The sequence below is a fragment of the Triticum urartu genome, chromosome 2A, assembly GCF_056163025.1.
Source record: "Triticum urartu cultivar PI428250 chromosome 2A, HENAU_Tu73, whole genome shotgun sequence".
In the NCBI taxonomy this organism is placed as follows: Eukaryota; Viridiplantae; Streptophyta; class Magnoliopsida; order Poales; family Poaceae; genus Triticum; species Triticum urartu.
In genome coordinates this window covers 276,257,012-276,281,206 of record NC_141874.1, presented here as the reverse complement: position 1 = coordinate 276,281,206, position 24,195 = coordinate 276,257,012, and positions in this window count along the sequence as shown.

Genomic DNA, 24,195 nt, shown 5'->3' with positions numbered 1-24,195 from the left:
TATGCTCTGCTTAAGAAGCTTCCTTGCCCTGTTCTGCACTCAATCTGCTTAGCTGAGATGGCATGCCAAGCCTAATTAGTTGCTAAAATATCCTGCCATATATTTATTGTGACATAGATTGCCATGGTCCAGTAGCCAATCTGTTAGGTGAAATAGCACTACTGCAGGATGCTGCTAATGCGACACTACGATTAGAGACTCTTCGAGAAACTATGTGCAATGCAATAATCGCAAACGGTGTTGTATGAAAACCGTCAAAAATGTATAAAACGTTTGCGATGAAGGGTATACGGTTCAGTTCAATTAACTGTTTGTGATGAGGAGGAACAAAAGAAACGGGCAGCCAGATGAAGGCGTGTGTGATACACATCATACGGTTCACTCGAATGAACTGTTTGTGATTAGGCAACACAAAAGAAACAGGTAGCCAGATGGAAGGTGTGTGTGATATATAGCATACAGTTCACTTGGATGAATCGTTTGTGATTAGGCAACACAAAAGAAACAGTCAACCAGATCAAGGTGTGTGCGATATAAGCATGCGGTTCACTCGGCCCTTGTCGTCAGTGTGTGACCTCTGTGGCAACTGGTCGCTCCCCAGGCGCCTCTTCGTGTACTGTGGCAACCATCCACCGCCTCTTCGCCTTTCCCTCTCGATTTGGAATTGCTGTTGCACGCTCTTCCTCCCTCCATTTGCCTTCACCCTTCCTTCTGCCATTATTCGACCATCTTCTCCATGGAGGGAACAGGCCGGAAATGACACCGTTATTCTCGCCCTGATCTGAAAGATGACATGGTGGAGGAACTCATTGATCGGTGTGATGTCATCACCTTGGCTAGCATGGCAGGTTCGTTCAAGACCATTCTTGACTCAACTAATAACATCATTACAAGCGACCCAAGGGTCCAGGAGCGGTTTGATCTCCCCTATCTTGTTCGCCGTGACCCTGCTGACTCGTGTGGGGAGGACGGAAGCCTCGCCTTGTGCAAGTTGATGCCCCTTGATAATGATATGTGTGATGTAGATACCATCGCTTGAGGGCAAGGCTTGGGCAGGCGCAAATGAAGATTGGGTTGTTTATATTGGGTACAACTGCGAGTGGGAACTTGTGAATGTGTACACACGTCACCGGGTTCCACTTCCAAAAATCTCAGACTGCCTAGAGGTTGAGCACATAGATGATCTACGTGAGTTCAAATACGATCATGGTAACTGTCATCTACAGAAGATAGCAATTTGTCCAGTTCCCAACCGCTCTTGGGATTACACGAACTATGAAGTTGTTGCTATCTTTGACAAGCTTTTTGCCTTCCTTACTTCCACGCCTCGATGGATATTGCTCAAAAATCAATTTATGTACATGGATGAGTACTGTGATCCAATTCAATACGAGGGTCTTGTGTTTGCTGCCACCACTCGTGGCACTATTTTTGCATGGAATCATCATGATTTCGGTACGTTTGTCTTCCACCATAATTATAATTGTTTCATCCACATGCATGCGGGTTAACTAGTTTCTCTTTACTAATTAATTAACCCTCTTGTGTTTCCAAGGTCATGTGAACATTCCACCACCTATACTTGAAAAAATTTATAACCAAGGGGGAGATGACGATGCTGATGATCACGAGAAAGAGGACAAGCAGGACCCATATACTCAGTGGTGCCTGGCAACTTATTCCGATGGATCACCTCTTCTTGTCTGTATACATGGCACTGCTGATGTTACTAAGGAAGCAGGTGTTGTCTCGCATGGTCGCACTCTCCGGACCTATTCCAACATCCGTTGCAGGGTATTCGGGATGGATACTAGTGTACTAGCGCCAACACCTTCTCCCTGGTTCAGTACTGAAAGTCTTGGAGGAAACTCGCTCTTCCTTGGACAAAACTATCCAATGATGGTGAAAGGCGATCCAGCTGCTGTTGACACAACATTACTACCATTTATGAGAAGCAATTGTATCTATACCTCGGTCATTGCTATGCTTCCCTACCATCGCACTATGGGTCCAGACATAGCCCGCTTCAGCCTGGATTATCAGTCCTGCGTTGGTCTCGAGATTGACAGTAGCTGGCCCTTCCCAGAGAATCACTTCTGGTTTAAAGCAAGCGTTTCCAACGTCGACGAGTGGTTGAGAATAACTTTACTTTACTAGAATAATCCAACATGTATCCTCGTTGTCGTTGTGGCTTGATGACTTGTTGTATGTAATCAATGGTACATTTGCATATGCGTCCATCAACTCATGCCTGCTAGTCGTGTCCATATGAACAGTGCTAGTGATTTTAGTTGCAAAAATTAGATAGTGCTAGTGATTTTTAGCTGCATATTTTGACAAATCACAATGTTACAAGGTTGACAAATGACAATGTTACTAGATAAACAAATGTCAATCTTTCCAGTTTGACAAATGGCAACATACCTAAAATGATAGCTATGCAAAAGTTACCCAATTGTTTGTACATGGTTGCACACGGGTCATGCAAAACAACCGTTTGCGTTGAAGGGATGCAGAAATCTTGCTCAGCACATTTTCCCTTGGCTTCCTGGGGAAGCTGTCGGTTTGCATACGGGTGTTCTAACTAAAACATTTGCGATGAGTGTTTTATATTTAAAAACCATTGACATTTTTTCTAAAGAAAATCGTTTGATAAGTCTGTACATTAAGAGAGAAAAATACAAGTTCGTTCAAACCATATTTTTCATTCAGTCACACTGCGAATTTATATTCATATGATCGAGAATTTGAGATACATTATTAAACCCCCAAAAAACTATTTTCGGCCACGGCGGAGGCGGTGTGCTGCGCCGTCGTTGTCGTTGTCGTCCTCCGGGACGCCGTTGTTGAAGTCTTCAAGGCGGCACAAAATGTTCTTCACTTGTAAATCAAACATCTTGTCATCGCGCGATCGACAGGCGGGGCGCGGGAGGACGGCAACTGTTGCCGCTGAGAGGTAGCGGTCGACGGCAGCGTCTGATAACCCACAAGTATAGGGGATCGCAATAGTTTTCGAGGGTAGAGTATTCAACCCAAATTTATTGATTCGACACAAGGGGAGCCAAAGAATATTCTCAAGTATTAGCAACTGAGTTGTCAATTCAACCACACCTGGAAACTTAATATCTGCAGCAAAGTATTTACTAGCAAACTAATATGATAGTAGTGGTAACGGTAGCAAAAGGTAAAAGAAGTAAAAGTAGTGTTTTTGGTATTTTGTAGTGATGATAGCAATAGCAACGGAAAAGTAAATAAGCGAAGAACAATATATGGAAAGCTCGTAGGCAATGGATCGGTGATGGAGAATTATGCCGGATGCGGTTCATCATGTAATAGTCATAACCTAGGGTGACACAGAACTAGCTCCAATTCATCGATGTAATGTAGGCATGTATTCCGAATATAGTCATATGTGCTTATGGAAAAGAACTTGCATGACATCTTTTGTCCTACCCTCCTGTGGCAGTGGGGTCCTTATGGAAACTAAGGGATATTAAGGCCTCCTTTTAATAGAGTACCGAAACAAAGCATTAGCACATAGTGAATACATGAACTCCTCAAACTATGGTCATCACCGGCAAGTATCCCGATTATTGTCACTTCGGGGTTAACGGATCATAACATATAATAGGTGACTATAGACCTGCAAGATAGGATCAAGAACTCTCATGTATTGATGAAAACATAATAGGTTCAGATCTGAAATCATGGCACTCGGGCCCTAGTGACAAGCCTTAAGCATACCAAAGTCATAGCATCATCAATCTCAGAAGAGAGTGGATACTAGGGATCAAACCCTAACAAAACTAACTCGATTACATGACAAATCTCATCCAACCCATCACCGTCTAGCAAGCCTACGATGGAATTACTCACACACGGCGGTGAGCATACTGAAATTGGTGATGGAGGATGGTTGATGATGACGATGGCGACGAATTCCCCTCTTTGGAGCCCCGAACGGACTCCAGATCAGCCCTCCCGAGAGGTTTTAAGGCTTGGCGGCGACTCCGTGTCGTAGAACGTGATGAATCCTTCTCTCTGATTTTTTTATCCCCGAAACCAAATATATAGAGTTGGAGTTGAGGTCGGAGGAGCTCCAGGGGGCCCACGAGGTAGGGGGGCGTGCCCCCACCCTCATGGACAGGTGGTGGGCCCCCTGGCCTTCATCTTTTGCAGGGATTTTTTATTATTTCCGAATAGATGTTCCGTGAAGTTTCAGGTCATTCCGAGAACTTTTGTTTCTGCACATAAATAACACCATGGTAATTGTACTGAAAACAGTTTTAGTCCGGTTTAGTTCCATTCAAATCATTCAAGTTAGAGTCCAAAACAAGGGCAAAAGTGTTTGGAAAAGTAGATACGACGGATACGTATAAGCTCCCCCAAGCTTAAACCTTTGCTTGTCCTCAAGCAATTCAGTTGATAAACTGAAAGTGATAAAGAAAAACTTTTACAAACTCTCTATGCTCTTGTTGTTGTAAATATGTAAAGCTAGCATTCAAGTTTTTAGCAAAGATTATTACTAACCACATTCACAATAACGCTTAGGTCTCAAGTTTACTCATATCAATGGCATAATCAACTAGCGAGCAATAATAATAAATCTCGGATGACAACACTTTCTCAAAACAATCATAGTATGATATAACAAGATGGTATCTCGCTAGCCCTTTCTGAGACTGCAAAACATAAATGCAGAGCACCTTTAAAGATCAAGGACTGACTAGGAATTGTAATTCATGGTAAAACAGATCTAGTCAAGTCATACTCAATGTAAACTAACAGTAATGAATGCAAATGACAGCGGTCTCCAACTGGTGCTTTTTAATAAGAGGAGGATGACTCAACATAAAAGTAAATAGATAGGCCCTTCGCAGAGGGAAGCAGGGATTTGTAGAGGTGCCAGGGCTCGGTTTTGAAACAGAGGTGAACAATATTTTGAGCGGTAAGTGGAATGGGAGGCGAACAGTAAGGCCGCCCGTATTAAACAATGGCTCGGGCGGCATTAATGGAGAGGCAGACGGGCAGCCATGGATGTCAAAGGGCTTGCTTCCCAGTGAGCCTGCGCATTAGAGGACAGCCTGCACGCCTCTTGGTCAGCCTGCGCACCGGACTGCGCTCGCACGCCTCCCGTTCGGTCAAGCTCAAGGATATGTCCGCACGACACCTCCTATAGCCTTTAAAACCAAGACACGTGGCGTCACATGAATGGTTAACAGAACGCACACGGTTTGAATTATACAAACGTTTGAGATATTAAAGTGGCAGCAATTTTTTCAAAATGCCTTTCTTCGCTATCATTATTCGAGTGCGCCTTCTCTCAAAATGGACACGAAAAATGCCACAACATGTCGGGTGCCATTCCATGATAGCATGCCAAGTTTCATGAATTTCAGACGAGCTTTGGATTTACTAGAATTTAAAAATCACGCATCTCAATGTTTTATCGGCAATCAACGGTGCCCCGGTGATTGAAATTCATTCCCATTTCTTGCATGGGACCTAAGCATGCACCCAAGGACACATATTTGATTTTTCAACCAATTTATATGCACTGGAGCATGTGCATGTAGTTCAAATTTTACTTATGCACATAAATGCATTGAAAACTCAGTTAATCCATGAAAAATGTCCAAATGAACCCTGAAAAATCCCGAAAATTGACACAACACTCCTGTTGTTCTATGTTGACGAGAAATTTTTTGAAAGCAATAAGAGGCAATGGATATCGTTTTGTCCCCAAAGGTGGGACGTTCCCTACAGAAACCATCATGCTTGTTGTGAAAAGCTCTGATTTGTGAGAAGCATATACCAGAACCTGCCCCAAATGGGACAATTTTTTTACCACGGCATGTTGATGCCGCTCCATTATAGCATGCCAAGTTTCATGAATTTCAGACAAGTTTTGGATTTACTAGAATTTAAAAACCAGGCATCTCAATGTTTTTCCGGCAATCAAAAGTGCCCTGGTGTTTGAATTTCATTCCCATCTCTTGCATGGGACCTAGAAATTCACCCAAGGACACTGATTCGATTTTTCAACCAACTTTAGTGCATTGGAGCATGTGCTTGTAGTTCAAATTTGAATTATGCACATAAAATGCCTAGAAAACCCAGTTAATGCATAAAAATGTCCAAACGAACCTCGAAAAATCACAAAAATTGACACAACACTCCTATTGTTCTATGTTGACACTAGAAAAATTTTGAAAGCAATAAGAGGCAATGGATATCGTTTTGTCCCCAAAGGTGGGACGTTCCCTATCGAAACCATCATGCTTGTGGTGAGAAGCTCTGGTTTGTGAGAAGCTTATACCCGAACCTACCCCAAATGGGATAAAGTTTTTACCACGACATATTGATGCTGCTCCATGATAGCATGCCAAGTTTCAAGAATTTCGGATGAGTTTTGGATTTACTAGAATTTAAAAACAAGGCATCTCAACGTTTTGCCGACAATCAACAGTGCCCTGGTGTTTGAAATTCATTCCCGTCTCTTGCATGGGACCTAAGCATGCACCCAAGGACACACATGTGATTTTTCAACCAACTTTCGTGCATTGGAGCATGTGCTTGTAGTTCAAATGTGAATTATGCACATAAAATGCCTAGAAATCCCAGTTAGTGTATAAAAAAGGCCAAACAAACCGCGAAAAATTCATTCCCATTTCTTGCATGGGACCTAAGCATGCACCCAAGGACACAGATTGATTTTTCAACCAATTTATATGCACTGGAGCATGTGCAGGTACGTAGTTCAAATTTGAATTATGCACATAAATGCATTGAAAACTCAGTTAATGCATAAAAATGTCCAAACGAACCCCGAAAAATCCCAAAAATTGACGCAACACTCCTGTTGTTCTTTGTTAACAGGAGAAATTTTTTGAAAGCAATAAGAGGCAATGGATATCGTTTCGTCCCCAAAGGTGGGATGTACGTTCCCTACCGAAACCATCAGGCTTGTTGTGAGAAGCTCTGGTTTGTGAGAAGCATATACCCAAACCTGCCCCAAATGGGACAAATTTTTTACCACGGTATGTTGATGCCGCTCCATGATAGCATGCCAAGTTTCATGAATTTCAGACGAGTTTTGGATTTACTAGAATTTAAAAACCAGGCATCCCAATGTTTTGCTCGCAATCAACGGTGCCCTGGTGTTTGAAATTCATTCCCATTTCTTGCATGGGACCTAAGCATGCACCCAGGGACACATATTTGATTTTTCAACCAATTTACATGCACTAGATCATGTGCATGTAATTCAAATTTGAATTATGCACATAAATGCATTTAAAACTCAGTTAATGCATACAAATGTCCAAACGAACCCCGAAAAATCACAAAAATTGACACAACACTCCTGTTGTTCTATGTTGACACAAGAAAAAAATTGAAAGCAAGAAGAGGCAATGGATATTGTTTCGTCCCCAAAGGTGGGACGTTCCCTATCGAAACCATCATGCTTATTGTGAGAAGCTCTTGTTTGTGAGAAGATTATACACGAACCTGCCCCAAATGGACAAATTTTTTACCATAGCATGTCGATGCCGCTCCATGATAGCATGCCAAGTTTCACGAATATCGGATGAGTTTTGGATTTACTAGAATTTAAAAACCAGGTATATCAATGTTTTGCCGGCAATCAACAGTGCCCTGGTGTTTGAATTTCATTCCCATCTTTTGCATGGGACCTAGAAATTCACCCAAGGACATGAATGTGATTTTCAACCAACTTTAGTGCATTGGAGCATGTGCTTGTAGTTCAACTTTGAATTATGCACATAAAATGCCTAGAAAACCCAGTTAATGTATAAAAAAGGCCAAACAAACCCCGAAAAATTCCAAGATTAAACACAACACCCATGTTGTTCTATGTTGACACTAGAACATTTTTGAAAGCAATAAGAGGCAACAGATATCGTCCCGTCCCCAAAGGTGGTATGTTCCCTATCGAAAACATCATGCTTATTGTGAGAAGCTCTGGTTTGTGATAAGCTTATACCCAAACCTGCCCCAAATGGGACAAAATTTTCACCACGACATGTTGATGCAGCTACATGATAGCATGCCAAGTTTCATGAATTTCAAACGAGTTTTGGATTTACTAGAATTTAAAAACTAGGCATCTCAACGTTTTGCCGGCAATCAACAGTGCCCTGGTGTTTGCAATTGATTCCCATCTCTTGCATGGGACCTAGATATTCACCCAAGGACACACATGTGATTTTCCAACCAACTTTGGTGCATCGGAGCTTGTATTTGTAGTTCAAATTTGAATTATGCACATAAACTGCCTAGAAAACCCAGTTAATGTATAAAAAAGGCGAAACGAACCCAAAAAAATTCATTCCCATTTATTGCATGTGACCTAAGCATGTAGTGAAGGACATAGATTTGATTTTTCAACCAATTTGTATGCACCGGAGCATGTGCATGTAGTTTAATTTTGAATTGTGCACCTGAAATGGCTAGAAAACCAGTTTAATGTATAAAATGTGCAAACGAACCCTGAATAATTCCAATTCTTTTACGACACACATATAGTTGCATGTTCACTATAGATAAAAGGTCTAGCAATTCAAATAGCATCCATTGCTGCTGTGACCCCATTTTGTAATTCAAATCAAGTAGATCCCACACAGTTTATCACCACCAACCGTGCGAGATTTAGTACAAAATATCTTGGAGCACCGTCGGTGTATAGTATGCCTATGGCTTACGCAAGAAGGTGCGTCGGCTATAGTCCATAGCCGACGTGTCAAGCACACTAGCTCGCTCCCCAAAAACTCCCGCCTCTGCATCCCTCGCAATCTCAAAAATATCTACCGCATGGAAGGTTTTAATGTTTGATAGCACACAATTAGTATGTGCGGACCGTGTGTGATGTCTGTTACTCCCGCTCTGCTTTAGTCCCTTGATTCAAATTTTCCGTAGCCCCGACAGTTTACTCCCGCCGATGCATCCCTCACAATCTCAAAAATATCCGCTTGCCCTTGATCCAAATTTTCAGTAGCCCCGCCTTGTTACTCCCGCCTAGTAAAATTTTCAGTTGCCGCAGTATTTCCTCAAACACAACCTTGCCCCCCCCCCCGCCCCCTCCACACATACCCCAAAACCTCCGCTCACACAGACACACACAACCCTCGAAACCATTGGTAGGTCGCCGCCATCGCCAGCGCCTCCATCCTCAACCTCTGCCTGTGTGCCGGGGAGCTCGAGGAGCCAATGGCCAAAAATAGGTTTATAGCGGCCTTTTCTCCCGACGGCGGCGAGGTGGCTGATGTCTACTACACAACCTTGTTCTTGTAGACGTTGTTGGGCCTCCAAGTGCAGAGGTTTGTAGGACAGTAGCAAATTTCCCTCAAGTGGATGACCTAAGGTTTATCAATCCGTGGGAGGCGTAGGATGAAGATGGTCTCTCTCAAACAACCCTGCAACCAAATACAAAGAGTCTCTTGTGTCCCCAACACACCCATTACAATTGTAAATTGTATAGGTGCACTAGTTCGGCGAAGAGATGGTGATACAAGTGCAATATGGATAGTAGATAATGGTTTTTGTAATCTGAAAATATAAAAACAGCAAGTTAACAAGTGGTAAAAGTGAGCGTAAACGGTATTGCAATGCTAGGAAACAAGGCCTAGGGTTCATACTTTCACTAGTGCAAGTTGTCTCAACAATAATAACATAATTGGATCATATAATTATCCCTCAACATGCAACAAAGAGTCACTCCAAAGTCAATAATAGCGGAGAACAAACGAAGAGATTATTGTAGTGTACGAAACCACCTCAAAGTTATCCTTTCTGATTGATCTATTCAAAAGTTCGTACTAGAATAACACCTTAAGACACAAATCAACCAAAATCCTAATGTCACCTAGATACTCCAATGTCACCTCAAGTATCCGTGGTATGGTTCTACGATATGCATCACACAATCTCATATTCATGTATTCAACCAACACAAAGAACTTCAAAGAGTGCCCCAAAGTTTCTACCGGAGAGTCATGACGAAAACGTGTGCCAACCCCTATGCATGAGTTCACAAGGTCACGAAACTCGCAAGTTGATCCTCAAAACATACATCAAGTAGATCATGTGATATCCCACTGTCACCATAGATAAGCACATGCAAGACATACATCAAGTGTTCTCAAATCCTTAAAGACTCAATCCGCTAAGATAACTTCAAAGGGAAAACTTAATTCATCACAAGAAAGTAGAGGGGGGAGAAAACATCATAAGATTCAACTACAAAAGCAAAGCTCGCGATACATCAAGATCGTACCACCTCAAGAACACGAGAGAGAGAGAGAGAGAGATCAAACACATAGCTACTGGTACATACCCTTAGCCCCGAGGGAGAACTACTCCCTCCTCGTCATGGAGAGCGCCGGGATGATGAAGATGGCCACCGGAGAGGGATTCCCCCCTCCGGTAGGGTGCCGGAATGGGTCTAGATAGGTTTTCGGTGGCTACAGAGGCTTCTGGCGGCGAAACTCCCGATCTTGGTTTCTTTCTGGAAGTTTCTGTATATATAAGAGGTTTTGGCATCGAGAACAAGTCAGGGGGGTCTCCGGGCTGTCCACGAGGTAGGGAGGTGCGCCCCCACCCTCGTGGGCAGCCCGGGACACTTCTGGCCCAAGTCTTTTACTCGATGGCCTTCCTTGGTCAAAAAATAAGCTCCGTCAAGTTTCAGGTCAATTGGACTCCGTTTGGTTGTCCTTTTCTGCGATACTCAAAAACAAGGAAAAAACAGAAACTGGCACTGGGCTCTAGGTTAATAGGTTAGTCCCAAAATCATATAAAATAGCATATAAATGCATATAAAACATTCTAGATGGATAATATAATAGCACGGAACAATCAAAAATTATAGATACGTTGGAGACGTATCAAGCATCCCCAAGCTTTATTCCTGCTCGTCCTCGAGTAGGTAAATGATAAAACAGAATTTTTGATGTGGAATGCTACCTAACATAATTATCAATGTAATTTTCTTTATTGTGGCAAGAATATTCAGATCCATAAGATTCAAGACAAAAGTTTAATATTGACTTAAAAATAATAATACTTCAAGCATACTAACCAAGCAATTATGTCTTATCAAAACAACATAGACAAAGAAAGCTTATCCCTACAAAATCATATAGTTTGGCCATGCTTCATTTTCAACACACAAAATGCTCCCATCATGCATAACCCCGATGACAAGCCGAGCAATTGGTTCATACTTTTTAACGCGCTTCAGCCTTTTCAACCCTTACGCAATACATGAGCGCAAGCCATGGACATAGCACTATGGGTGGAATAGAGTATGATGATAGGGGTTATGTGAGAAGACAAAAAAGAAGAAAGTCTCACATTGACGCGGCTAATCAATGGGCTATGGAGATGCCCATCAATTGATGTCAATACGAGGAGTAGGGATTGCCATGCTATGGATGCACTAGAGCTATAAATATATGAAAGCTCATCAAAAGAAACTAAGTGGGTGTGCATCCAACTTGCTTGCGCACGAAGACCTTGGGCATTTTGAGGAAGCCCATCATTGGAATATACAAGCCAAGTTCTATAATGAAAAATTCCCACTAGTATATGTAAGTGACAAAATAAGAGACTCTCTATCATGAAGATCATGGTGCTACTTTGAAGCACAAGTGTGGAAAAAGGATAGTAACATTGTCCTTTCTCTCTTTTTCTCTCATTTTTTTATTTGGGCCTTCTCCTTTTATTTGGCCTCTTTTTTTTTCTTTCGTCCGGAGTCTCATCCCGACTTATGGGGGAATCATAGTCTCCATCATGCTTTCCTCACATGGGACAATGCTCTAATAATGTTGATCATCACACTTTTATTTACTTACAACTCAATAATTACAACTCGATACTTAGACCAAAATATGGCTCTATGTGAATGCCTCCGGCAGTGTACCGGGATATGCGATGAATCAAGAGTGACATGTATGAAAAAATAGCATGGTGGCTTTGCCACAAATATGATGTCAACTACATGATCATGCAAGGAAATATGACAGTGATGATGCGTGTCATAATAAACGCAACGGTGGAAAATTGCATGGCAATATATCTCGGAATGGCTATGGAAATGCCATAATAGGTAGGTATGGTGGCTGTTTTGAGGAAGATATAAGGAGGCTTATGTGTGATAGAGCATATCATATCACGGGGTTTGGATGCACCGGCAAAGTTTGCACCAACTCTCAAGGCGAGAGAGGGCAATGCACGGTACCGAAGAGGCTTGCAATGATGGAAGGGTGAGAGTGTGTAATATCCATGGACTCACATTAGTCATAAAGAACTCATATACTTATTGCAGAAGTTTATTAGCCCTCGAAGCAAAGTACTACTACACATGGCCCTAGGGTGATAGGTTGGTAGGAAAAGACCATCGCTCGTCCCCGACCGCCACTCATAAGGAAAGCAATCAAAGAACACCCCATTCTTCAAATTTGTCACACAACGGTTACCATATGTGCATGCTACAGGACTTGCCAACCTCAACACAAGTATTTCTAAATTTCACAATTACTCAACTAGCACGACTCTAATATTACCACCTTTATATCTCAAAACAATTATCAAGTATCAAACTTCTCATAGTATTCAATGCACTTTCTATGATAGTTTTTATTATATCCCTCTTGGATGCCCATCATATTAGGACTAAATTCATAACCAAAGCAAATTACCATGCTGTTTAGGACTCTCAAAATAATATAAGTGAAGCATAAGAGTTCATCTATTTTTTCAAAATAAAACTACCATCGTGCTCTAAAAAGATATGAGTGAAGCACTAGAGCAAATAAAAAACTACATCAAAAGATATAAGTGAAGATCAATGAGTAGTCGAATAATTATGAAACTATGTGAAGACTCTCTAAAATTTAATAATTTCATATCTTGGTATATTATTCAAACAACAAGCAAAACTAAATAAAATGACGCTCCAAGCAAAACACATATCATGTGGTGAATAAAAATATAGCTCCAAGTAAAGTTGTCGATGAACGAAGACGAAAGAGGGGATGCCATCCGGGGCATCCCCAATCTTAAGCTCTTAATTTCCCTTGAATATTACCTTGGGGTTCCTTGGGCATATAAACAGAGGCTAGATTAATTATTTATCACTAAACATGAGCAAAAATCAAGGAACAAAAATAAAATTGGGTTGCCTCCCAACAAGTGCTATCGTTTAATGCCCCTAGCTACGCATGATGATTTTAATGATGCTCACATAAAGGATAAGAATTGAAACATAAAGAGAGCATCATGAAGAATATGACTAGCACATTTAAGTCTAACCCACTTCCTATGCATAGGTATTTTGTGAGCAAACAACTTGTGGGGACAAGAATCAACTTGCATAGGAAGGTAAAACAAGCAAATCTTCAAGATTTTCAACACATAGAGAGGAAACTTGATATTATTGCAATTCCTACAAGCATATGTTCCTCCCTCATAATAATTTTCAGTAGCATCATAAATGAATTAAACAATATAACCATCACATAAAAGCATTCTTTTCATGATCTACAAGTATGCAAAGTTGACACTCTTCCAAAATAGTGGGATTAACATTAACTAAAGTCATGACCTCTCCAAACCCACTTTCATAATTATCACAATAAGATTCAACATCCTCCAAAATAGTGGGATCATCACTTCCTAAAGTTGACACTCTTCCAAACCCACTTTCATCAATATAATCATCATAAATAGGAGGCATGCTATCATCATAATAAATTTTCACATCAAAACTTGGCGGACAAAAAATATCATCTTCATCAAACATAGCTTCCCCAAGCTTATGGCTTTGCATATCATTAGCATCATGGATATTCAAAGAATTCATACTAAGAACATTGCAATCATGCTCATCATCCAAAGATTTAGTGCCAAACATTTTAATACATTATTCTTCTAACACTTTGGCACAATTATCGGAATCCTTATTTTCATGAAAGATATTAAAAAGATGAAGCATGTGAGGTACCCTTAATTCCATTTTTGTGTAGTTTTCTTTTATAGACTAAACTAGTCAAAAGAAACTAAAAGATTCGATTGCAAGATCTAAAGATATACCTTCAAGCGCTAACCTCCCTGGCAACGGCGCGAGAAAAGAGCTTGATGTCTATTACACAACATTCTTCTTGTAGACGTTGTTGGGCCTCCAAGTGTAGAGGTTTGTAGGACAGTAGCAAATTTCCCTCAAGTGGATAACTGATACGTCCATTTTGCATCATGCTTTTATATCGATATTTATTGCATTATGGGCTATTATTACACATTATGTCACAATACTTATGCTTATTCTCTCTTATTTTACAAGGTTTACATAAAGAGGGAGAATGCCGGCAGCTGGGATTCTGGGCTGGAAAAGGAGCAAATATTAGAGACCTATTCTGCACAGCTCCAAAAGTCCTAAAAACTTCACGGAAGTTATTTTCAGAATATATAAAAAATACTAAGCGCAAGAAGTACCAGAGGGGGGCCACTCACCAGCCACGAGGGTGGGGGCGCGCCCCCTGCCTCGTGGGCCCCCTGGTGGCCCTCTGATGCCCATATTCTGCTATATGGAGTCTTTCATTGAGTAAAAAATCATAAGCAAGCTTGCGGGAAGAGACTCCGCCGCCACGAGGCGGAACCTTGGCGGAACCAATATAGGGCTCTGGTGGAGCTGTTCTGGCGGGGAACCTTCCCTCCGGGAGGGGGAAATCATTGCCATCGTCATCACCAACGATCCTCTCATCGGGAGGGGGTCAATCTCCATCAACATCTTCACCCGCACCATCTCCTCTCAAACCCTAGTTCATCTCTTGTATCCAATTCTTTTCTCTAAGTCTAGGATTGGTACTTGTGGGTTGCTAGTAGTGTTAATTACTCCTTGTAGTTCATGCTAGTTGGTTTATTTGGTGGAAGATCATATGTTCAGATCCTATATGCATATTAATACCCCTGTGATTATGAACATGAAAATGCTTTGTGAGTAGTTACGTTTGTTCCTGAGGACATGGGAGAAATCTTGCTATTAGTAGTCATGTGAATTCGGTATTCGTTCGATATTTTGATTAGATGTATGTTGTCTCTCCTCTAGTGGTGTTATGTGAACGTCAACTACATGAAACTTCACCATTATTTGGGCCTAGAGGAAGGCACTGGGAAGTAATAAGTAGATGATGGGTTGCTAGAGTGACAGAAGCTTAAACCCTAGTTTATGTGTTGCTTCGTAAGGGGCTGATTTGGATCCATATGTTTCATGTTATGGTTAGGTTTACCTTAATACTTTTGTTGTAGTTGCGGATGCTTCCAATAGAGGTTAATCATAAGTGGGATGCTTGTCCAAGTAAGGACAGCACCTAAGCACCGGTCCACCCACATATCAGATTATCAAAGTACCGAATGTGAATCATATGATCGTGATGAAACCTAGCTTGACAATAATTCCCATGTGTCCTCGGGAGCGCTTTTCTCTATATAAGAATTTGTCCAGGCTTGTCCTTTGCGACAAAAAGGATTGGGCCACCTTGCTGCACTTTATTTACTTTTGTTACTTGTTGCTCATTACAAATTATCTCATCACAAAACTATCTATTACCTATAATTTCAGTGCTTGCAGAGAATACCTTGCTGAAAACCGCTTATCATTTCCTTATGCTCCTTGTTGGGTTCGACACTCTTACTTATCGAAAGGACTACGATAGATCCCCTATACTTGTGGGTCATCAAGACTCTTTTCTGGCACTGTTGCCGGGGAGTGAAGCGCCTTTGGTAGGTGGAATTTGGTAAGGAAAAATTTATATAGTGTGCTGAAATTTACTGTCACTTGTTACTATGGAAAGTAATCCTTTGAGGGGCTTGTTCGGAGTATCTTCACCCCGACCAGTAGAGCAAAGAGTTGCTCCTTAACCTACTAAACCTACTGAACCTACTGAAAGTGAAAATGTCTACTTTGAAATTCCTTCGGGTATTATAGAAAACCTGCTAGCTAATCCTTTTGTAGGAGATGCAATAGTACATCCTGATGAGCACCTAATATATGTGGATGAAGTTTGTGGATTATTTAAGCCTGCAGGTATGCCCGATGATGTTATCAAGAAGAAGGTCTTCCCTTTATCTTTGGAGGGAGATGCATTGACATGGTATAGGCTATGTGATGATAGGGGATCATGGAACTACAAACGATTGAAATTGGAATTTCATCAGAAGTTTTATCCTATGCATCTTGTTCATCGTGGTCGTAATTATATATATAATTTTTGGCCTTGCGAAGGAGAAAGCATCGCTCAAGCTTGGGGGAGGCTTAAGTCAATGTTATATTCATGCCCCAATCATGAGCTCTCAAGAGAAATGATTATTCAAATTTTTTATGCTCGGCTTTCTGATAACAATCGCACCATGCTCGATACTTCTTGTGTTGGCTCTTTTATGATGAAGACTATTGAATTCAAATGGGACTTATTGGAAAGAATTAAACGCAACTCTCAAGATTGGGATCTCGATGAAGGTAAGGAGTCAGGTATGACACCTATGTTTGATTGTGTTAAATCTTTTATGGATACCGATGTTTTTCGTAAATTTAGCACTAAATATGGACTTGACTCTGAGATAGTAGCTTCTTTCTATGAATCTTTTGCTACTCATGTTGATCTCCCTAAGGAGAAGTGGTTTAAATATCATCCTCCCATAGAAGTAAAAGTAGTTGCACCTATTAAAGTTGAAGAAAAGACTATCACTTATAATGATCCTATTGTTCCTACTGCTTAGGTTGAGAAACCACCTTTTCATGTTAGGATAAAAGAACATGCTAAAGCTTCAACTATGGTTCGTAAAAGCAATATTAGAACCTATACACCTCCTGAGCAAGTTCAAGTTGAACCTAGTATTGCTATTGTTAAGGATCTCTTGGTTGATAATATTGATGGGCAAGTTATTCATTTCTGTGATGAAACTGCTAGGATTGTTAAACCTTATGCTAAAGATAAACATAGACCAGTGGTAGGCATGCCTGTTATTTCTGTTAAAATAGGAGATCATTGTTATCATGGCTTGTGTGATATGGGTGCTAGTGCTAGTGCAATACCTATTGACTTATACAAAGAAATTATGCATGATATTGCACCTGCTGAGTTAGAAGAAATTGATGTCACTATTAAACTTGCCAATAGAGATACTATTTCACCAATGGCGATTGTTAGAGATGTTGAAGTCTTGTGTGGGAAAACTAAATATCCTGCTGATTTTCTTGTTCTTGGTTCCCCACAAGATAGCTTTTGTCCCATTATATTTGGTACACCCTTCTTGAACACTGTTAATGCTAGGATAGACTGCAAAAAGGATGTTATTACTATTGGTTTAGGTGATATGTCTCATGAGTTCAACTTTTCTAAATTTCATAGACAACACCGTGAAGAAGAATTGCCCAGTAAAGATGAAATTATTGGTCTTGCTTCTATTGCCGTACCTCCTAGTGATCCATTAGAACAATATTTGCTAGATCATGAAAATGATATGTATATGAATGAAAGAAGGGAAATAGATGAAGTGTTCTTTAAACAGGGACCTATTTTGAAACACAACTTGCCTATTGAAATCTTAGGGGATCCTCCTCCACCCAATGGTGATCTCGTGTTTGAGCTTATACCATTGCCTGATACTCTTAAATATGCTTATCTTGATGAAAAGAAGATATATCCTGTTATTATTAGTGCTAACCTTTTAGAGAAGGAGGAAGAAAGATTATTGAAAACTCTGAAGAAGCACCGTGCTGCTATTGGATTACTCTTGATGATCTTAAGGGCATTAGTCCCACTCTATGCCAACACAAAATAAATTTGGAAAAAGATGCGAAACTAGTTATTGATCACCAACGATGACTAAATCCTAAGATGAAAGAAGTGATAAGAAAAGAAATACTAAAGATCCTTGAGGCAGGTATAATTTATCCCGTTGCTGATAGTCAGTGGGTAAGTCATGTCCATTGTGTTCCTAAGAAGGAAGGTATTACTGTCGTTCCTAATGATAAAGATGAATTGATTCTGCAAAGAATTATTACAGGTTATAGGATGGTAATTGATTTCCGCAAATTAAATAAGGCTACTAAAAAAGATCATTACCCCTTACCTTTTATTGATCAAATGCTAGAAATATTATCCAAACATACACATTTTTGCTTTCTATATGGTTATTCTGGTTTCTCCCAAATACCTGTGTTAGCTGATGATCAATCTAAAACCACTTTTACTTGCCCTTTCAGTACTTTTGCTTATAGACGTATGCCTTTTGGTTTATGTAATGCACCTGCTACCTTTCAAAGATGCATGATGGCTATATTTTCTGATTTTTGTGAAAAGATATGTGAGGTATTCATGGATGATTTCTCCGTTTATGGATCCTCTTTTGATGATTGCTTAAGCAACCTCGATCGAGTTTTGCAGAGATGTGAAGAAACTAACCTTGTCTTGAATTGGGAGAAATGCCACTTTATGGTTAATGAAGGTATTGTCTTGGGGCACAATTTTTTTGAAAGAGGCATTGGAGTTGATAAAGCCAAAGTTGATGCTATTGAAAAGATGTCGTGTCCCATGGACATCAAAGGTATAAGAAGTTTCCTTGGTCATGTCGGTTTTTATAGGAGGTTCATTAAGGACTTCTCAAAAATTTCTCGGCCTCTGACTAATTTACTACAAAAAGATATATCGTTCGTCTTTGATGATGATTGTGTAGAAGCCTTTGAAATACTTAAGAAAGCATTAATCTCTGCACCTATTGTTCAGCCACCTGATTGGAATTTACCTTTTGAAATTATGTGTGATGCTAGTGATTATGTTGTAGGTGCTGTTCTAGGGCAAAGAGTTGATAAGAAATTAAATGTAATTCCATATGCTAGTAAAAGTCTAGACAATGCTCAGAGAAATTATGCCACTACTGAAAAGGAATTTTTAGCAGTTGTATTTGCTTGTGATAAGTTCAGACCTTATATTGTTGATTCTAAAGTAACTATTCACACGGATCATGCTGCTATTAAATATCTTATGGAAAATAAAGATGCTAAACCTAGACTTATTAGATGGGTTCTCTTGCTACAAGAATTTGATTTGCATATTATTGATAGAAAGGGAGCTGAGAACCCCGTTGCAGACAACTTCTCTAGGTTAGAAAATGTTCTTGATGACCCACTACCTATTGATGATAGCTTTCCTAATGAACAATTAAATGTCATAAATCCTTCTCACACTGCTCCATGGTATGCTGATTATGCTAATTACATTGTTGCTAAGTTTATACCACCTAGTTTCACATACCAGCAAAAGAAAAAGTTTTTCTATGATTTAAGACATTACTTTTGGGATGACCCACATCTTTATAAAGAAGGAGTAGATGGTGTTATTATACGTTGTGTACCTGAGCATGAACAGGAACAGATCCTACGCAAGTGTCACTCCGAAGCTTATGGAGGACACCACGCTGGAGATAGAACTGCACATAAGGTATTGCAATCCGGTTTTTATTGGCCTACTCTCTTCAAGGATGCCGGTAAGTTTGTCTTATCTTGTGATGAATGTCAAAGATTGGTAATATTAGTAGATATCAAGAAATGCCTATGAATTATTCACTTGTTATTGAACCATTTGATGTTTGGGGTTTTGATTATATGGGACCATTTCCTGCCTCTAATGGATATACACATATTTTAGTTGCTGTTGATTATGTTACTAAGTGGGTAGGAGCTATTCCAACTAGTAGTGATGATTATCACACCTCTATTAAGATGCTTAAAGAAGTTATTTTTCCGAGGTTTGGAGTCCCTAGATATTTAATGAATTATGGTGGTTCACATTTTATTCATGCTGCTTTCCATAAAATGCTTGCTAAGTATGATGTTAATCATAGAATTGCATCACCCACAGTCTACTGGTCAAGTAGAATTGAGTAATAGAGAGCTCAAATTAATTTTGCAAAAGACTGTTGATAGATCTAGAAAGAATTGGTCAAAGAAGCTTGATGATGCATTATGGGCCTATAGAACTGCATATAAAAATCCTATGGCGATGTCTCCGTATAAAATGGTTTATGGAAAAGCATGTCACTTACCTCTCGAACTAGAACATAAGGCTTATTGGGCTATTAAAGAGCTCAATTATGATTTCAAACTTGCCGGTGAGAAGAGGTTATTTGACATTAGCTCACTTGATGAATGGAGAACTCAAGCTTATGAAAATGCCAAATTGTTTAAAGAAAAAGTTAAAAGATGGCATGACAAAAGGATACAAAAGAATGAGTTTAATGTAGGTGATTATGTATTGCTATACAACTCTCGTTTAATATTTTTTGCAGGAAAGCTTCTCTCTAAATGGGAAGTTCCTTACGTTATCGAGGAGGTCTATCCTTCCGGTGCCATAAAAATCAACAACTTCGAAGGCACAAATCCGAAGGTGGTGAATGGTCAAAGAATCAAACATTATATCGCAGGTAATCCTATAAATGTTGAAACCAATGTTATTGAAACTGTAACCCCGGAGGAATACATAAGGGACACTTTCCGGAATGTTTCAGACTCCAAAAAGAAATAGGTATGTGGTACGGTTAGTAAACCGACTCCAAAACAGTTCTAATGGCATATTTTTCTCCATTTTGGAATATTTAGAAAAATAGAAAAATAAGAAGCAGTCCGGGAAGGACACGAGGGCTCCACGAGGGTGGAGGGCACGCCCCCCTGCCTCGTGGGCACCTCGTGCGCTCTCCGGACTTTGTTTTCTTGCACGATACGTATTTTGGTCGGTAAAAATTCATTATATAATCTCCCGAAGGTTTTGACTCTTGTATCACGAATTGTCCTCTGTTCTTGTTTCGAGCTGTTTCTGCTGCATATTAGAGAAATATGTCGTCCCAGGATTTGGAAGGAGAAAGCTATGCAGCTGATTTTCTTGTAGATCCTAAGGTCTATGGGGACGTGGAGCATTGTGGTTGGACTACGGATGAAGAAGAGGACTATGAACCCAGGGGAAAGGAGGAGACGAGTTCATATGAAGATGAAGTCCCATTACCTCAACCTGGGGACATGCATGTGGAGTTCAAAAAGTCAAGCCTCCCTGATAGAGCATAGAAACCTAAGATCGAGTTTATCCCTTTTCGCCTCTTGCAGGAAAACAAACAGGAATTATGCAAGAAGATATTAAGCCTTGAGCAGGAGATCGATGACCTAAGGGATCAAAATTCTGTCCTCAAGCGCAAATTAAGGAAGAAGCCTATGTCATCAACAACTCCACCCTCTCCACCAACAAATAAGAATTGAGTATCTAGTATGGGCACCCCCCTTGGCAACTGCCAAGCTTGGGGGAGTGCCTTGGTATCGTATCACCATAACTTCTATCTTTACCGTTTTTCTTAATTTGATCCTTTTGGTAATATCTTAATCTAGTAGCATAAAGTTTTAGTATGATCTAGTTGTGAGTTTTGCTTTATGATCCTTCTATGTAATCGAGTCCATGAGCTATATATAATAAAGATTAGTGTTGAGTCAAGGGCTTGATTATTTTGCCATCATCTTGAATGAATAAAAGAAAAGAGAAGAAATAAAAAGAAACCAAGAGATCATATGGATCTTATGGAGAGTAATGAGCTCACATAGAAAGAGTATGATGAATAAAATTTGTTAAGAGTTGACAAACATAGTTTTGGTCATCGTTGCAATTAATAGGAAGTAATAAAGAAAGAGAGGTCTTCACGTATAAATATACTATCTTGGACATCTTTTATGATTGCGAGCACTCATTAAACTATGACATGCTAAAGAGTCGATGTTGGACAAGGAAGAGAACATAATGGGGTTATGATTTCTTACATCTAAGATAAATTATATTGCCATGGATCATCCAACATGGTTGAGCTTGCCTTTCCCCTCATGCTAGCCAAATTGTTTGCACCAAGTAGAGATACTACTTGTGCTTCCCAATATCCCTAAACCCAGTTTTGCCATGAGAGTCCACTATATCTACCTATGGATTGAGCAAGATCCTTCAAGTAAGTTGTCATCGGTGCAAGCAAAAAAAAATTGCTCTCTAAATTAGTGTGGGAGAAAATAAGCTTTATACGATCTTGTGATGTGGAAGAAATAAAAGCGATGGACTGCATAATAAAGGTCCATATCACAAGTGGCAATATAAAGTGACGTTCTTTCGCATTAATATTTTGTGCATCCAACCCTGAAAGCGCATGACAACCTCTGCTTCCCTCTGCGAAGGGCCTATCTTTTACTTTTATCTCCTACCTTATATAAGAGTCATGGTGATCCTCACCTTTCCTTTTTACATTTTATCTTTTGGCAAGCACAATATGTTGGAAAGATCCTGGTATATATGGCTAATTGGATGTGAGTTTTCATGAACTATTATTGTTGACATTACCCTTGAGGTAAAACGTTGGGAGGCAAAACTATAAGCCCCTATCTTTCTCTGTGTTCGATTAAGACTTCATAACCATAAATACTGCATGAGTGTTACCAATTGTGAAAGACTAAAAGATGGTTGAGTATGTGGACTTGCTGAAAAGTTCTTATATTGACTCTTTCCTATGTTATGATAAATTGCAATTGCCTCAATGACTGAGATTAGAGTTTGTTGGTTCTCAATGAAGTTTATGATTCATACTTGAAATTGTGATTGATTTTTTACTTCAGCATAAGAGATCATATGACAATAATTATATAATTTGCTGTTCTAAGAATGATCATGAAAGTTTTTATCGACACCTCTATCTCTAAACATGTGGACATATTTTTCGATTTCGGCTTTCGCTTGAGGACAAGCAAGGTCTAAGCTTGGGGGAGTTGATACGTCCAATTTGCATCATGCTTTTATATCGATATTTATTGCATTATGGGCTGTTATTACACATTATGTGACAATACTTATGCCTATTCTCTCTTATTTTACAAGGTTTACATAAAGAGGGAGAATGCCGGCAGCTGGGATTCTGGGTTGGAAAAGGAGCAAATATTAGAGACCTATTCTGCACAGCTCCAAAAGTCCTGAAACTTCACGGAAGTTATTTTCAGAATATATAAAAAATACTGAGCGCAAGAAGTACCATATGGGGGACCACTCACCATCCATGAGGGTGGGGGGCGTGCCCTACCCCCTTGGGCGCGCCCCCTACCTCGTGGGCCCCTGGTGGCCCTCCGATGCCCCTCCGATGAACATCTTTTACTACATGGAGTCTTTCATTGAGTAAAAAATCATAAGCAAGCTTTCGAGACGAGACTCCACCGCCACGAGGCGGAACCTTGGTGGTACCAATCTAGGGCTCTGGTGGAGCTGTTCTGCCGGGGAAACTTCCCTCCGGGAGGGGGAAATCATTGCCATCGTCATCACCAATGATCCTCTCATCGGGAGGGGGTCGATCTCCATCAACATCTTCACCAGCACCATCTCCTCTCAAACCCTAGTTCATCTCTTGTATCCAATTCTTGTCTCTAAGTCTGGGATTGGTACCTGTGGGTTGCTAGTTGTGTTGATTACTCCTTGTAGTTGATGCTAGTTGGTTTATTTGGTGGAAGATCATATGTTTAGATCCTATATGCATATTAATAGCCCTCTGATTATGAACATGAATATGCTTTGTGAGTAGTTACGTTTGTTCCTGAGGACATGGGAGAAGTCTTGCTATTAGTAGTCATGTGAATTTGGTATTCGTTCGATATTTTGATGAGATGTATGTTGTCTCTCCTCTGGTGGTGTTATGTGAACGTCGACTACATGACACTTCACCATTATTTGGGCCTAGAGGAAGGCATTGGGAAGTAATAAGTAGATGATGGGTTGCTAGAGTGACAGAAGCTTAAACCCTAGTTTATGTGTTGCTTCATAAGGGGTTGATTTGGATCCATATGTTTCATGCTATGGTTAGGGTTACCTTAATAATTTTGTTGTAGTTGCGGATGCTTTCAATAGAGGTTAATCATAAGTGGGATGCTTGTCCAAGTAAGGACAACACCCAAGCACCGGTCCACCCACATATCAGATTATCAAAGTACCGAACATGAATCATATGATCGTGATGAAACCTAGCTTGACGATAATTCCCATGTGTCCTCGGGAGCGCTTTTCTCTATATAAGAATTTTTCCAGGCTTGTCCTTTGCTACAAAAAGGATTGGGCCACCTTTCTG